Genomic DNA, 16,521 nt, shown 5'->3' with positions numbered 1-16,521 from the left:
CAATAATGACCAGCTCCTGAACATTGATGTTCTCAGTTGAGAAAAGTGAAGTTAGGTAGAGTGCCTCAGAGGTCTACCTGGCATAACATTTTGGATTTTTTGTGATCACGTGGACTCTTTCACTCTGTGAAATGAGTACAGATTTTCCTACTGAGGATTCGCTTACAAAAATCTGTCAGTCATGAGAAATACAACCCTCCTAAACAAAGATCTTCAGTTAAAGTAGATTTACATTCTGTTCTCACAAGTCTGTTTCTAAGGGAAAGCACTTGGACTCAGTTTCACCTTCTCCTTGTTGAGCAATTTTGATAAACCAGTGGCTCTCTTCCCATATCTGAGAAATGGCCATCCCAGCATTTTTTACATGCTTAAGAGCTAAAAATTAGTGCTTATCCAGATATGTATAAAGTATTATTATTTGTTTCCTCTGAGGAAGCGATTAATTACATAGACCACTGGAATGGTCCTGATGTTTTATGATACAACCACAAGGTTCTTCATTAAGAGATGAAGAGTCCCCATAGTAAGCAAATGCTACTGAAGGGATAAGGGATCTTTAATTTTTCTTATGGGGTGCCTACTGTGAGACATGCATTGAATGTGATAGTTTGTATACACCGTTGCACTTAACCTCCTGCAGCTCTTCTGAGGATAAGTTTTATTACCTGTAATGTGCGGATTAAGAGAGAGACTCAGAGAAAATAAGAACTTTGCCCAAATTTACACAGCTACTAAGTGCTGGAGCTCACATTTGAAGTCTACTTCAGTGTATATAAACCTTGTTCTGTCTGAAAGCCTTTAACTTTTCATCACCAAATGGTATTACCCCCTTTATTGACGTTGGATGTGTCCGAGGGTGGCAGAAGCCTTCTGTGACACGATGCTTTATGATGCCCATATGGCTTCACCTGGAGTCATTCTGGAAGCCGTAAGTTCATAAATAATGTCTCTTCAACTTGGTCAGGCTCACAGTGCCAGGAGAAGACAGATGAGCTGCGCCTGTGCATGGTATCATTGCAAGCTAATGTGTTACTTCTGTAGTCTTGGGTTGCCATCCCCTGGAGTGTTTTGATGTGATCAGTTGTCAGTTTCAGATCTGTTGTTTCTCTCACCAGAAGCCCAGCCGGTGGAAGATGACAGCCCCAAAGCCTTGCCTGTGTTAGGGGAGCTATCGAACTTGGATAATGACATAAACGAGTCGGTGTTCATCTGGGGAATCTCAGACAAAGCAGCCCAGAGGAAAACCATCTCTGTCGATGAAGGTTTGTTTCACTTGCAACAGAAAAAGCAGCAGCAGCAGCAGCCGCCGCCACCGCGACTGGAGCCCGTGCACAGGCTGGGGAGAGGTAGACGGAGGCTGAAGCTGCCACATGTGAGTAGCATCTTGTGATTTCTCTATAGCTGGAAAAGGAATGCTGGGGAGGGGGCTTGGCTGTGAGGTGGGCGTGCATGTGTGTGTGTGTGTGGGTTGGAGCTTTCCGTGCGGCTGGGGGTGGGAGGGATGGTTTACACAATTAACTAGTGCATTGGGGATCTGCCCTCCTCTTCCAAAGGAGGTGCAAGACTGTGCCCACACGCACTTGCATTTTCTCCACTGATCATAATATGTGTAAGCAGCAGGTGGGGAATTTTTCTTTTTTTTTCTTTTCTTCTTTCTCTCCTTCATTTTTGAGAGTGGGCTGCATGGCAGAAAGACACCTGAGCCTGAGAGAGCTTTCCTGAGTGGAAGGACTCTTTCCGAGGGTTTCTTTCCCAAGTTTCTTTTGCAGATGTGTAGCTCTCACGGAGATTCTTTGCCACAGGGCTGCTCGTCTGCAGGGGTGTTTACAATCCTGCTAGCCACAAAGGGTCGAGGGTGGCTTTTGTATCTCTGGTTCTCAGCTCGAGTTGTCTGTAGTAAACAGCACCAAATCCAACACAATTTAACCTCTCCGTTCTCACCGTTAAAAGAGCTCAGTGGGCACATCCTGGGCATGGAAAAGCCTGGGCCGTATTTCATGCATCTACTCAGCTCAGGACGAAATAAGTAGGTCTCTCAGGGTTGACAGCACTGATGCCTTTTTGAACTTGGGGAAAGTTTTTTGTTAATGTTGTTGTTGTTTTTAATCGAACTCTGGAATTTACTGTGAATGTGGGGTAGGTTGAAGCCGCAAAGGGGCAGGAGAGAATGTTTTTGTTGAGCCACCAGTGCAGCCTAGCAGCAGGTTGTCTTAGCATAGGGAGCTGGTTAGCATCTTTGAGTTATTGTTACTGATGCTAAATAATGAGCTGAGTTAAGTACACCCAGTCATCCACTTGCTTGGATTCTGGTTTTCTGAAGACATGGTTGCTTTTTTGTTGTTTTCCTGCGCTTGCTTCCTTCCTTCTCTCTTTAGAAGCTTTGATGTGGCCGATCATGTCAGGCTGACTGTTTACCTGCATGAGCATTTGCATTAAACGTGCCACAAGTTGATCTTCTCCAGGAGAAGAGGAAAAAGGAGAAAAGGAGGGGGCCAAGGAAGGATACTTCCCTTGTCCTAAGAGCAGCCTTTGAGCAGCTGTACGTAATGAAGATGGAAGAGTCAGAGACACTTCCCCCTGGGACTTGGCTGGGAGGAGAGAAGCCAGCCCATGCATGGGTGCAGAACTGAATGCTGTTATGCTGGAGGGTCAGGGCCCCGCTCCCAAGTTGTTATGCAGTGTGCATGACATAGGAACCAGGGGATTGGCTTCACAGGGAATCCTCTCACTGAGGGAGTGCTTTTGAAGCTTTTTCATACCACAGCGTTCCAGGGTCAACAGATGAGTCTGTTCAAAGTGGGGGATGAGCAGCTAGCCCAGTGGAAAGGGTTCAATATTTGTAGCATCACATTGTCTGGGCTCCATCCATTGCACGTGGGGAGTTTTGCCATACAGGTTGAAAGAATCTAACATAAGCAGCCCAGGGAAAGCCAAAGAAATGAGGCAAGATTTGATAAATCAAAAATGATTTATTTTTGCCGTTACTGGTAGGGATGCATTATGGACACATTGTCAACTCCTTTTTTTTTTTTTTTTAAGACTTTCTCCTAATATTGCCCGTTTAGTATCTTTGTTCTTCTCTGTGCTCTCCCAGTCTTTGTCCAAGCACGTCTTTTTGACACATTATAACCACAGTCTAGATATGTTTATTTGTTCTTTCTTTTCCTAGTATTGTTCCATAGCGTTTTCCCAACTTCCAGCCAATTTTCACATAGATGATTAATGATGGCTGGATTAAATGGATTAATTCCTTAAGTGGACATGCCATAATCTGTTTAGCAATTGTTGGCTATTTAAATTGTTTCTACTTTTCCCATGATTGTTATGCCACTATGAATATTTCTGTGCATAAAGCAGTTTTATTTCTCTTCCTTTATAAAAACATTGGGGGGAATGAATTCTCAATATTGCTATTAATGAGGTAAAAAAATATGAACATTTTTATGACTTTTCATGCCTATTACTACACTTGTTCTCTGTAACATATTTTCATTGTCCAAAACCATTAGTAATATAGTCTGGATAAATGTAGATTTATCTAGAGACTTATGCATATTACTTCTTGCTTTTTCTCTTTCTGTCTCTCTCTCTCTCTCTCTCTCAGTTAGCAGCTATAAAAAAGGTAGTGGTCACTTTTATAAAGCTGACTTGGAGTCCAGTTAAGCCAGGCAGTATCATCCTCCCCAGAACAAGGCTGTAGCTCCTCAGGTTCCCTCGCTTTGTCAAGAATTCCCAATAGGAATCCAAGTCCAGCAGCCTCCCCTTTCCCTCCCTGTAAGGAGTAAAGAAGGGAGGGGCAGAAGCTCTCCGTCCTGTACCAGACCACCTGAGAAAGATGAGCAGGGATCACAGGACGGGAAGCCAGCTTAGAGTTATTTCCAAGCCCTGGAGTGCAATCCTGGCAGGCTCCTTGGCCCTTCTGTCTTCCTCCTTGACAGAGCCATCATATAGGTATACTCAATTCCCGGGCAGGATTTGAGGCTGAGGCCTGACAGAGTAGAAGGGAGTGGGGTCCTGCAGAAGGTGAGGACTACCTAAGCTTATCGAGGACGAAAGGAACATACTGTAGAGTCTCACTGCCATGTGTCCTCCCAAATGCATGGGCTTTAATGATGCCAGTCAGACAGGGCTGAATGCCAACACTTAGCAAATAAGAACTGTAGAATGCTTCTTTTTCAGTTCCTACCTCCTGTAAAGACAGTTTTATCAACAATTTATTACTTCTTTTATTTTCTCTTCTCTTGTACCTTGTCAATTTGGAGATTAATCTGTATTCTTCTCACCTCCAGTGTAGCTCACCATACATTGCTTCAGTGCTAATCTCTTGTTCATTCTATAATTATTTGTGCAAAGGCCAAGAGTTCCCAGTGGGAGCCACACAGAAACTCGTTGTGCATTTGCCCACCCTAACCTACACGGATGGGAAATGACTTGTGTCTTGGGAACAAGATTTTCTTACCACCCATAAGCGGGTTTGAGAAATGTAAGTTTTTGGAGGGTGTTACTGACTCAGTCTGCAAGGGCTCAATGGAAGGAGCCCTACTTCACACAACTGGTGGGTGCGTGGTGTATCTGAATTCAAGTGGAAGTGATGAGGCAGTGTTCTAAGGCAGAATGGAGGTCTTGCTGCTTCAGATGATGGACAAACCAAGAGAAATGGTGTGCTCATGATCTACCAGTGAGAGGAAAGCTTTTGTCTACTAAGGAGGACAATAGGCTTTTAAATTATAGTACAAGAAAGACATTAGGAAGCACTTTCCATATGCTAACACTCTGCACTTCCCACAGGACACTCCTCAATCTTTATTTCTATTCTTGGTTTAAGGGCCATTCCTGCAAGTTCATACTCTGAGGGGTGAGTGTGGTGTCTGCTTTATTCCCTGCAGCCTCTCCAGTTGTTCACCCAGCGGCAGCAGCTTCGGCCTCTCTGAGGCTTGCCGTGTGCCAGGACATGTGTTAAGTGCTGCATCTACAGTACCGCCCGCAGTACTCACGGTAGTCCAATGCAGTGTTTTCTAGTATTCCCATTGTGCAGATTTAAAAACTGACAGACAAGGAGGTTATGCTGGAGGGTAGATGGAGCCTTGTGTGTGGGGATCATGGAGGGGAGGAGGAGACGCTGAGGGGGGAAATGAATTTCTCTCCACTTGAAAATGCCAGCACCACAATTTGAACCGAAGCCATCCAGCCCCAAAGTCTCTCTTCTTCCTCACGGTACCATCACCTTGTTTAACATTAGCTGAGAGACTAATCAAAAGTCTGAAAAAATGTCAAGCACTGTTTATGTCTAAGATGTACTAGTGGTGAAAATAATGACGATGGTGATGGTGATCTTATAATAGTAGTGACTAACACTGTTTGCTGTGTACCAGCTACCTTTCCCCGAAGCCTTGTACATGCGTTGATGTAATTCTCACAATACCCTTATAAGATTCCATCATTCTTACCTCTCTTAAACCAATGAAAAAATTCAAGCTCTGAGATGGTATGCAAATTGTCCAAGGTCACAGAGCTGGTGAATCTCACTCTGGTATCTATTACTACTGACTGCACCTCACAGATGTACAAACTTAGCTCTCTGATCAAGGGCCAGAGCCGTTGCAGCAAATGTTCTGCCTGGGACAGTGGAGGTGAGCTTAGTGATTTTTCTGATCTCTTTTGACTTGGGGGTTCTGGGATGGCTTATAGATCACCTTCTATGATGCTGCACAAAAAACTTAGGTCTCAGGCCATGCTGGGTACTACCTCAGAAAAAAAGTCATTACTGAGCAAGTCACTGATGTTCAGAGCTCTAGACCTGCACTGTCCCAATGTGGTAGCAGTTAGCCACATATGGCTATTGAATGTTTGAAATTTGGCAAGTTCAAATTGAGTTCCGTAAGTGTAAATAAAAAAGTACACCATACCTCAACAGCTCGGGATGAAAAAATACAGATTTTCTTACTAAATTTATATAGATTACAGATTGAAAGGATAATATTATGGATATAATGGTTTAAATAATATATATATGTATACAGAGAGAGAGAGAGAGAGCACGTGCGCATATGAGCAGGTGTGGGGGGTAGAGGGAGAGAATCTTAAGCAGGCTCCACATCCAGCCTGGAGCCTGACTCAGGGCTTGATCTTAAGACCCTGAGATCATGTCCTGAGCTGAAATCAAGAGTTGGACACTTAACTGACTGAGCTATCTAGGCGCCCCTAAATAAAATATGTACTAAAAATTAATTTTACCATTTCTTTTTAATGGTTTCAAAATTGTGGTAAAATGTGTATTAAATATAAAGTTTGTCATCAACCATTTTCTTTTTTTTTAAAGATTTTATTTGTTTATTTGAGAGAGAGAAAGTGAGAAACAGAGCACAAGCAGAGAGAGAGGGAGAAGCAGGATCCCTGGTGAGCAGAGAGCCCAACATGGGGCTTGATCCCAGGACTCTGGGATCATGACCTGAGCCAAAGGCAGATGCTTAACTGACTGAGCCACCCAGTCATGTCATGAAACATTTTAAGTATACACTTCCATAGTGTTAAGTATATTCTCATTGTTCTGCAATCTAGCTCTGAAATTCTTTTTATCTTGCAAAACTGATCATCTATACCCATTCAGCAACTCCCCATTTTTTCCTTCCTCCAACCCCTGGCTACCACCTTTCTACTTTTTGTCTCTATGATTCTGACTACTCTAAATACCTCATAAGTGGCCTTAACATTTGTCCATATTGTAGTATGTGTCAGAATTTCTTTCCTTTTTAAGGCTGGATAATATTCGTTTAGGTGGATATGCAACATTTTGTTCATCCATTCATCCATCAGTGGACCCTTGACTAACTTCCACCTCTTTTTACTTTTTTGTAATGTGACTTCTATGACATTTAAAAGTGCATATGTGATTTGCCTTGTTTGTATTGTATTTCTATTAGACCTCGCTGCTCTGAACTTCTCTCTCTTCCTTGCTGCTTCCTCCTTCCTACCCCCCACACACAAGGCCTCTGCTAGCCTTTACAAGAAGTTACTTTGGCCTTTCTCTTCTCCCCTCCCTAAGACTGAACCAAGAATCTGAGCCCTGACCAATCACTCCTTTCTGTAAGGATCAGTGAGAAATTGTCACATTAAGCAAAGTTTTCTATAATTGAATGAAACGATGACATTTCTCAAGAGGAATATTCCTGTATGCACCTGCAAAATCTCACTGGTTCTTCAGAACATAGTTCAAAGGTCATGCTCACTAGGAATTACCTCTTTTTTTTTTTTAATTTTTTATTTATTTTCAGCGTAACAGTATTCATTGTTTTTTCACCACACCCAGTGCTCCATGCAATCTGTGCCCTCCCTAATACCCACCACCTGGTTCCCCCACCCTCCCACCCCGCCCCTTCAAAACCCTCAGGTTGTTTTTCAGAGTCCATAGTCTCTCATGGTTCACCTCCCCTTCCAATTTCCCTCAACTCCCTTCTCCTCTCCATCTACCCTTGTCCTCTATATTATTTGTAATGCTCCACCAATAAGTGAAACCATATGATACTTGACTTTCTCTGTTTGACTTATTTCACTCAGCATAATCTCCTCCAGTCCTGTCCATGTTGCTACAAAAGTTGGGTATTCGTCCTTTCTGATGGAGGCATAATACTCCATAGTGTATATGGACCACATCTTCCTTATCCATTCATCCGTTGAAGGGCATCTTGGTTCTTTCCACAGTTTGGCGACCGTGGCCATTGCTGCTATAAACATTGGGGTACAGATGGCCCTTCTTTTCACTACATCTGTATCCCTGGGGTAAATACCCAGCAATGCAATTGCAGGGTCATAGGGAAGATCTATTTTTAATTTCCTGAGGAATCTCCACACTGTTCTCCAAAGTGGCTGCACCAGTTTGCATTCCCACCAACAGTGTAAGAGGGTTCCCCTTTCTCCACATCCTCTCCAACACACGTTGTTTCCTGTCTTGCTAATTTTGGCCATTCTAACTGGTGTAAGGTGGTATCTCAATGTGGTTTTGATTTGAATCTCCCTGATGGCTAGTGATGATGAACATTTTTTCATGTGTCTGGTAGCCATTTGTATGTCTTCCTTGGAGAAGTGTCTGTTCATATCTTCTGCCCATTTTTTAATATGATTATCTGTTTTGTGTGTGTTGAGTTTGAGGAGTTCTTTATAGATCCTGGATATCAACCTTTTATCTGTACTGTCATTTGCAAATATCTTCTCCCATTCCGTGGGTTGCCTCTTTGTTTTGATGACTGTTTCTTTTGCTGTGCAGAAGCTTTTTATCTTGATGAAGTCCCAGAAGTTCATCTTTGCCTTTGTTTCCTTCGCCTTTGGAGACATATCTTGAAAGAAGTTGCTGTGGCTGATATCAAAGAGGTTACTCCCTATGTTCTCCTCGAGGATTCTGATGGATTCCTGTCTCACGTTGAGGTCTTTTATCCATTTCGAGTTTATCTTTGTGTACGGTGTAAGAGAATGGTCAAGTTTCATTCTTCTACATATAGCTGTCCAGTTTTCCCAGCACCATTTATTGAAGAGACTGTCTTTTTTCCACTGGATATTTTTTCCTGTTTTGTCAAAGATTATTTGACCATAGAGTTGAGGGTCCATATCTGGGCTCTCTACTCTGTTCCACTGGTCCATGTGTCTGTTTTTATGCCAGTACCATGCTGTCTTGGTGATCACAGCTTTGTAGTAAAGCTTGAAATCAGGTAACGTGATGCCACCAGTTTTATTTTTGTTTTTCAACATTTCCTTAGCAATTCGGGGTCTCTTCTGATTCCATACAAATTTTAGTATTATTTGCTCCAGCTCTTTGAATAATACTGGTGGAATTTTGATTGGAATGGCATTAAAAGTATAGATTGCTCTGGGCAGTATAGACATTTTAACGATGTTTATTCTTCCCATCCAAGAGCATGGAATGGTCTTCCATCTTTTTGTGTCTTCTTCGATTTCTTTTAGGAGTGTTCTGTAGTTCCTCGAGTACAGATCTTTAACCTCTTTGGTTAGGTTTATTCCGAGGTATCTTACTACACACGTAAGAAGGGAAATAATCAAGATTAGAGCAGAGATCAACGAGGTAGAAACCAGAGATACAGTAGAACGTATCAACGAAACTAGAAGCTGGTTTTTTGAAAGAATCAATAAGATCGATAAACCATTGGCCACACTAATCCAAAAGAAAAGAGAGAAAGCCCAAATTAATAAAATTAAGAATGAAAAGGGAGAGATCACAACTAACACCAAGGAAGTAGAAACAATCATCAGAAGCTATTATCAACAGTTATATGCCAATAAGCTAAGCAACCTAGATGAAATGGATGCATTCCTGGAAAACTATAAACTCCCAAAATTGAACCAGGAAGAAATTGACAACCTGAATAGACCGATATCTAGTAACGAGATTGAAGCAGTGATCAAAAACCTCCCAAAAAACAAGAGCCCAGGACCTGACGGATTCCCTGGGGAATTCTATCAAACTTTCAAAGAAGAAATAATACCTATTCTCCTGAAGCTGTTTCAAAAAATTGAAGCAGAAGGAAAACTTCCAGACTCTTTTTATGAAGCCAGCATTACCCTGATCCCCAAACCAGGCAAAGACCCTACCAAAAAGGAGAATTTCAGACCGATATCACTGATGAATATGGATGCTAAGATTCTCAACAAGATCCTAGCAAACAGGATCCAACAGCACATTAAAAAGATTATCCACCATGACCAGGTAGGATTCATCCCTGGGTTACAAGGATGGTTCAACATTCGCAAATCAATCAATGTGATAGAACAAATCAATAAGAGAAGAGAGAAGAACCACATGATCCTCTCCATTGATGCAGAAAAAGCTTTTGACAAAATCCAGCATCCGTTCCTGATTAAAACGCTTCAGAGTATAGGGATAGAGGGAACATTCCTGAACTTCATCAAATCTATCTATGAAAAACCCACAGCAAATATCATCCTCAATGGGAAAAAGCTTGCAGCCTTCCCATTGAGATCAGGAACACGACAAGGATGCCCACTCTCACCACTCTTGTTCAACATAGTATTAGAAGTCCTAGCAACAGCAATCAGACAACAAAGAGAAATAAAAGGTATCCAAATTGGCAAGGAAGAAGTCAAACTCTCTCTCTTCGCAGATGACATGATTCTTTATATGGAAAACCCGAAAGACTCCACCTCCAAACTACTAGAACTCATACAGCAATTCAGTAATGTAGCAGGATACAAAGTCAATGTCCAGAAATCAGTGGCTTTCTTATACAATAACAATGAAAGTACAGAAAGGCAAATTAGAGAATCGATTCCATTTACTATAGCACCCAAAACCATAAGATACCTAGGAATTACCTCTTAACCCCAGCCTTGAACAGGGGAAACAGGTGGCAAATCGCAGTGAATGGTTGCAGGGAGGTGCATGATGGGACTCACTCTTTACAATGGTGCAGGCAGAGTTAAGGGAAACCAAGATGGAATGGGGAAGCAGACCAAGGCTAGCAGCTGCTGGAAGCATGAAGGAGGAAGCAGTTACCAAAACATGGCCAGGTCATAAGAGCAACCTATAGACAGAAACTGTGGCCTCTCCTAGAACAGTGCAGTCCCTGACAGTGTGCACTGTGAATGGAACGTAGCTCTCTCTCCTCTACCCTCTCCTGTCTGAAGGCACCAGTGCCCAGATGATGCAGTTCATAGAGATCACCTCAAGAGCACAGAACAGGTGGGAAAAAGTGGAAGGTAGATTTGGAGGGGCATATGGAGAGTATCTAGTCAGAACCCCTACCTCATCTCTAGAAAACACCCCTTTCCAAGATTCCTAAGCAGTTATACCATTTATACCAGAAGATTATGCATAGTCTATTGTACTCATATTGTTCAGTCAAATGTCTTTTAACAAATTACATATGGAGACAGTGAGTTCTTTGAAGGTCATACTTATTCCCCTTAATCATACATATATTTCTAATACCTAGCAAGCTACGTGGTGGTGAGTAGGTACCAAATAAATGTGGATCCAATGAATGTGTTCCTCTATCACACTTCTTTTTCTAAAGCCCCATGTGGAATCTGGATGACCTATATTGATTCTAGATTGGGAATTTCTCAATGAGTTGAATATATAGAATTAAGATCCTCTTTCTTTGAATCCCAGCTGGGGAGCTAAAATGGTTCAAGTAAATGATTCCCAGTGTTTTGTTGTAATTGTTGGCACATTAAGTCATGAAGAATTGAAGAACTTGAACCTAAGGGGTAGGAATCAGCACTAAGCTAGACCAACCATGAAGATAAGTGTTTATATAGGTGCCCAGGAGAAACTGAGCAGCTGCCTGAATTAAAATTAGAGAACACACAAACACAGAGAATATCACATGCCTTTTCTTCATGGCCTCCTTAATTGGATTTTTCGTACAAATCTGTATGGTTTGCAGAGAAAGACTGGAAGATTCAATGCTTTGAACTAAAAGCAAGCAGGATGAGTATCAGGGATACCATGAGAAATACCATCCAGGGCAATGGAAAGCACAAGGCTGTATGGAGAGACTGGATGTCACCTGGGAAGGATGCATTCAAGGCTGAGGTTTACATAGCCATGGTTGTTCCAGGAACAAAGATTTACTAAGCTGACTGGCCCCCTAACCCAGCCAGTGAGTCAGGACACATCTCTGAACTCTGTCCTTGCGTCTTGGGTTTGCTCATTCTTTGCATGCTTTTTTAGCCTGGAGTTTGGTGGTTATATTTGTTTCCCAGAGGTGCCATAACAAATGCCCACAGACCAGGTGGATTAAAACAACAGAAATTCATTCTCTCACAGTGTCTTGGAAGCCAGAATACCAAAGCGAAGGTGTTGGCAGGGCTGTCCTCCCTCTTGAAGGCTCTAGGGGAGAATCCTTCCTTGCTGCTTTTAACTCCTGGTGACTCTAACCTTTCATTGGTTTGGGGCTTACAATTCCAGTGTCTGTCTCCATCTTCACCTGACTATTTTCCCTATGGGTCTCCTCTGTGTGTGTCTCAAAGCTCCCTCTCTTTTCCCTTATAAAGACACCAGTTACTGGATTGATCTCATTTGGTAATCCTTAATTATTATCTGCAAAGACCTTGTTTCCAAATAAGGTCACATCCATAAGTACTGTGATTTAGAAATGGATATGACTTTTTAGGGGCCAATCAATTACTAGAGAAATTATGCTAGTTGTTAGCCAGCCTCCTCTTGAAAGCCAAACCTTTCCCTTGGGTCTACATACTCTCCTCCCCCTGAATCTAGAATCTTGCTTCATCCCTTTTTTCCACTTTCTCTCTTTTATCTTTAACATTTGCAGCTTGGTCCTTCCCTTTAGCCTACAAATATGCTTAGTTCCTTCCTAATCACAAACAAACCATCTCCTCTGTGATTCTACCTTCAAAACTGAAACCTCTATATGGTATGGTAAAACTTTTTGATACAAGTGTATCCATTTACAAAAATGAAACCTCTTTAACAACACTGTACCTCACAACTCAATCCCCGCCCACCCTTCCAAGAAAGGACCCCTTCTCTGCTCATGTTTCAGTCATTTCTGTGCTAACTTTTGCTTTCATTACAAAAGCTGCCTTTCTGAAGTGACAGGAGAGTTCAGGTTGTCTAGTGTCATAAAATCTGGTTCCCTTTGGCCCTTCTGATTCTTTCTGCAACATCTCATTTATTTGACCATCTTTTCCTGCTTAAAGTTTTGTTATCTCAAGGTGTTAAGTTAGAGCTTGCAGAGAAAATGTTTCCTCAACTATGTCCTACCCAGCTGCTAATGGATTATTGCCCAAACTTAGCATTTGTTTTATTCCTTTCCCTCCATGCCACATGGATTGACTTTTATTTTATTTTTTTAAGATTCTATTTATTTATTTGAGAGAGACAGGGAGAGAAGCAGACTTTCCGCTGAGCAGGGAGCCCAACGTGGGCTTGATCCCAGAACCCTGAGATCATGACCTGAGCTGAAGGCAGACGCTTAGCTGACTGAGCCACCCAGGTGCCCCATGGGTTGACTTTTCTTTGAAAATCTACTTAAAGCAGAAGTAATATTTTTAGCCACCTATTAAATAATCAAAAGGGGGTTTCCTATTTTTAAACAAAAGGATACTTATTACAACAAAAGTACTATCCCCATCCCTGATCTAGCATTGTGTCTGTTTGATAGTTTTGAGCCATCTACTCTTACTTAGTCATCACCTGGCCTGAAGAAGGCAATAAGGACACAGCCCAGTGCTCCAGTTTCATAAGAAAGAGAGTTAGACTCTGACCACAGTGACTCCCACCACCTTCTTTCTCTGGCAGGGCTTTATGGCTTCTGCAGAATAAGGGGCCTGCAATTCCTAGTGGCCCCTAGCTGCTCACTAATTGGTCAGTCTGTGTGTGTGCTGCTGTGGCCCCTTCAGGTGTTGGCAGGAGAAGAGGGATTTGTGAATTCTGCCTTCATTTGGACTCCACACAGCAACAAAGTGTGTGATTGGCTGCTCTCACTTACAATCCTAGTTTTAGTTGTTTTGTTAGAAAAGCATCTATTTCATCAAGATTTTGAAGGCCGTTAGAATAAACTTGCTATACAGTATTCTACTGTAAAATTTCAACTCCCTACATATTGGCAGTTAATGTCTCCTCTTACTCCTAATTGTTTTGTTTTTGTTTTTGAGAGAACAAGCCAGGGAGGGGGTGGAGGTAGGGAAGGGCAGAGGGAGAGGGGGAGAGAGAATCTCAAGCAGGCTCTACATCCACTACAGAGCCCAACACAGGGCTCAGCCTCACAACACCATGAAAATGACCTGAGTTGAAATCAAGAGTTGGATGCTCAACTGACTGAGCCACCCAGGCACACCTCTTGATTTTTTAAAATTCTTTCAACAGGTCAGCTTTAGGTTTTACTAATTAGTTTTACTTACATTTTATTGATTCATTTTTATTAAGCTTTTATTAATATATAGGATATTCACAAAAGGCAAAACATATTTACATTTAAACAGATCTTTACAAAGTGAATGTACTCTTGTAATCAACATTGCATCAAGAAATAAAATGGTGCCATGAGTGCCCCTGCCCCGCTGATGAGCCTTCCAGTAAACTACCAAGTAAGGGTAGCATCCTCCTCCTCTAATAAAGTAATTTTGTCTGTTTTCTGCTTCCTATACAGTGTACTTATACAGAATGTGTGTATTTTTATTGTGTCTGGTATTACTTATTAGGAAAGGCTTCTCATCTGTAACCCACTTTGAGTGATAAAAGCATTGGAGACAATGAATAGAAGTCTCTGCAGAGGGTCTGGCTGTAGCAGATGTGTGTAAATAGCAGTTATTATCATGAAATGATGGCTTTATCTGCAGATGGATAAAGTAGGGGTGAATAGGGGAAGTGAAGAATGCGTCTAGTGGAAAAAGCCCAGTTAATTTATCCTGACAGATTCCCAAACATGTTCTGGCCAGGACCAAGATGGTAAGACCTATGTTGGAGAGCAGAAATTTAGTACCTCCTTTCCAACTTGCCTGATGAAATGATAAGTGCCAAGTTTTATTATTTTCCTAATATTTTATTATAAAATTATTCAAATACATTGAAATACTGAATTTTAAAGTAAATACCCATGGACCCACCACCTGGATTCTACAATTAATATTTTGTTCTTTGTGCTTTGTCACATATTTATGTCTGCCCATTCATCAATCCATCTTTATTTTTATGCATTTCAGAGGAAGTCACAGGCTTTAGTAGTAGGTTTTTTTTTAATTGAGGTGAAATTCATGTAACATAAAATTAACAGTTGTAAAAAACAGTTGTAAAATGAATAATCCTGTGGCATTTTATACATCCATAATGTTGTACAGCCACACCTGTCTAGTTCCAAAACATTTCTCCATCAGCCTACCCCAGAATAAAGCCCCTTACCAGTCAAGCACTTAGTCGCTGTTCCCTCTTTCTTTCAGTTGCTAGTGATGAGCAGTCTTCTCTCTGTGTCTATGGATTTACCTATTCTGGATATTCCACGTAAATGGAATCATTCAATATCATCCAATATGGCTGGCTTCATTCACCTTTTGGCTATTGTGTATTTGGACATTTGTGTATAAGGATTTGTTTCAGTACTTGTTGTCAGTTTGGGGGTATCTATCCAGGAATGGAATTGCTGGGTCCCGTGGTCATTCTTTGTTTAACTTTTTGTGGAACCATCAAGCTGTCTTACTGGCTTTTAAACCTCAGGAATATCTTGCTCAAAATGGACATTAGATTCAGCCTTATGTTCATTGATTAGTCTGCTTTCTGGTTAAAATACATAGGGATTTCAGTACACTTGAGAGGAGACACTGGTTGCATAGGTTACAATTTCCTCTCATTTCCTATAGGGTCTGTCAACTTACCTGGCATTGGAGGGCCTGGGTGGATAATCTGTCAAGACATAGACTCCTCAGTTAATGGTTACTGTTATGTCATCAGTGAGTCTCCATTCTAGAAAACTGCCACATAGAGTAAGAGCCCTCTGATGCCTCATGAGCCGCAGGTGGCCAGAGCAGCTCCAGACTCCCTCATGATTTCCGGGGTTTTGCTAGGAGTTAAATACAACAGATTCGGGCTGGAGAGAGAGGAATTTGACAAAGAGATGCATGGGAGTGGCAACCTCTGGAACAGATGCTGACAGCTGGTGTGAGATTTCAGACGGCTGCCCCTGCTCTGTTAGCCTGAGAAAACAGGAGAAATTCCAACTATTGCATGATATCATCTGTGCCTTAGTAACATTTGTCTTGAAACTACAGATTTAATTGCTGTTCCTTTGGCTCCTATTTCCTCTTTCCCCAAGAAAAAGGGAATCTTTGAAATTCCCATGAAAGCACATTCAATTGCCACTTCTGTACCAACTTCAAGACAGAATCATCCCTAATAATGAAAACAAATCTGTTACTGGCAAAGTCAACCCAAGTGTTGCTTTTGGAGTCAGGAAGAGGAAACAACAAAATGTCAGAGTGGCCCAGAGACTACAACAGATTAACAAAGTCTATTTATAAACATGCCAGTAATCCATCGAATTGGGATGGCTCATGATTATGTGCAGATCCCATTAACAACCATTTGGTCAGGTAACCAGAGTGGGTTCTGATAGATTTTGATTTGTGGATGAAGAGCTCTAGATCAGAAAGGATATGCAGCTTATTCACGGCCATAGAGCTAGCAGGAAATAGAGTCAGATCTCAAACCCAGTACTATTTCTAGTGTATAAGAAACATAATGATTATCCAAGGTGCTGGGGAAATAAAACTTTGGAGTCATGTAGAACCTAGAATCAGGCCATTTGTATGTTAGTAACTGACCGACCACATAACCACAAGCAAATCATTTAGTTACTCCTCCCAACCCCCTAGCTTCATTTTCTTCATTTTCCTTCTCTGTACAATGGATCTGATGATAGTTATAAGATTAATGGGAAGATAAAATGAAATAACATATGTGTAGTACTTTACATACTAGCAATTACAGGTGCTCAGAAAATTGTAGCTTCCTTGACCATACTAGATCATGCTAGCAGA

At 41.6% G+C, this 16,521-nt stretch overlaps 1 protein-coding gene across 1 annotated transcript in view; it reads left to right on the top strand.

Annotated features, from left to right (window-relative positions):
• Positions 1–1,210: 1,210 nt before the first annotated feature.
• Positions 1,211–16,521, top strand: part of ANKFN1 (ankyrin repeat and fibronectin type III domain containing 1) — a gene marked incomplete at its 3' end in the record, with an annotated part of 408,951 nt that continues 393,640 nt past the window's right edge. Inside the window, exon 1 of the mRNA XM_080827400.1 lies at positions 1,211–1,372. The remainder of the gene's footprint in view (positions 1,373–16,521) is intronic.

This window comes from Martes martes (genome assembly GCF_963455335.1).
Source record: "Martes martes genome assembly, chromosome: 16".
NCBI classification, from domain to species: domain Eukaryota; kingdom Metazoa; phylum Chordata; class Mammalia; order Carnivora; family Mustelidae; genus Martes; species Martes martes.
The sequence above is the reverse complement of the archived record's forward strand: the minus strand, read 5'-3'. Positions and strand labels throughout refer to the sequence as shown.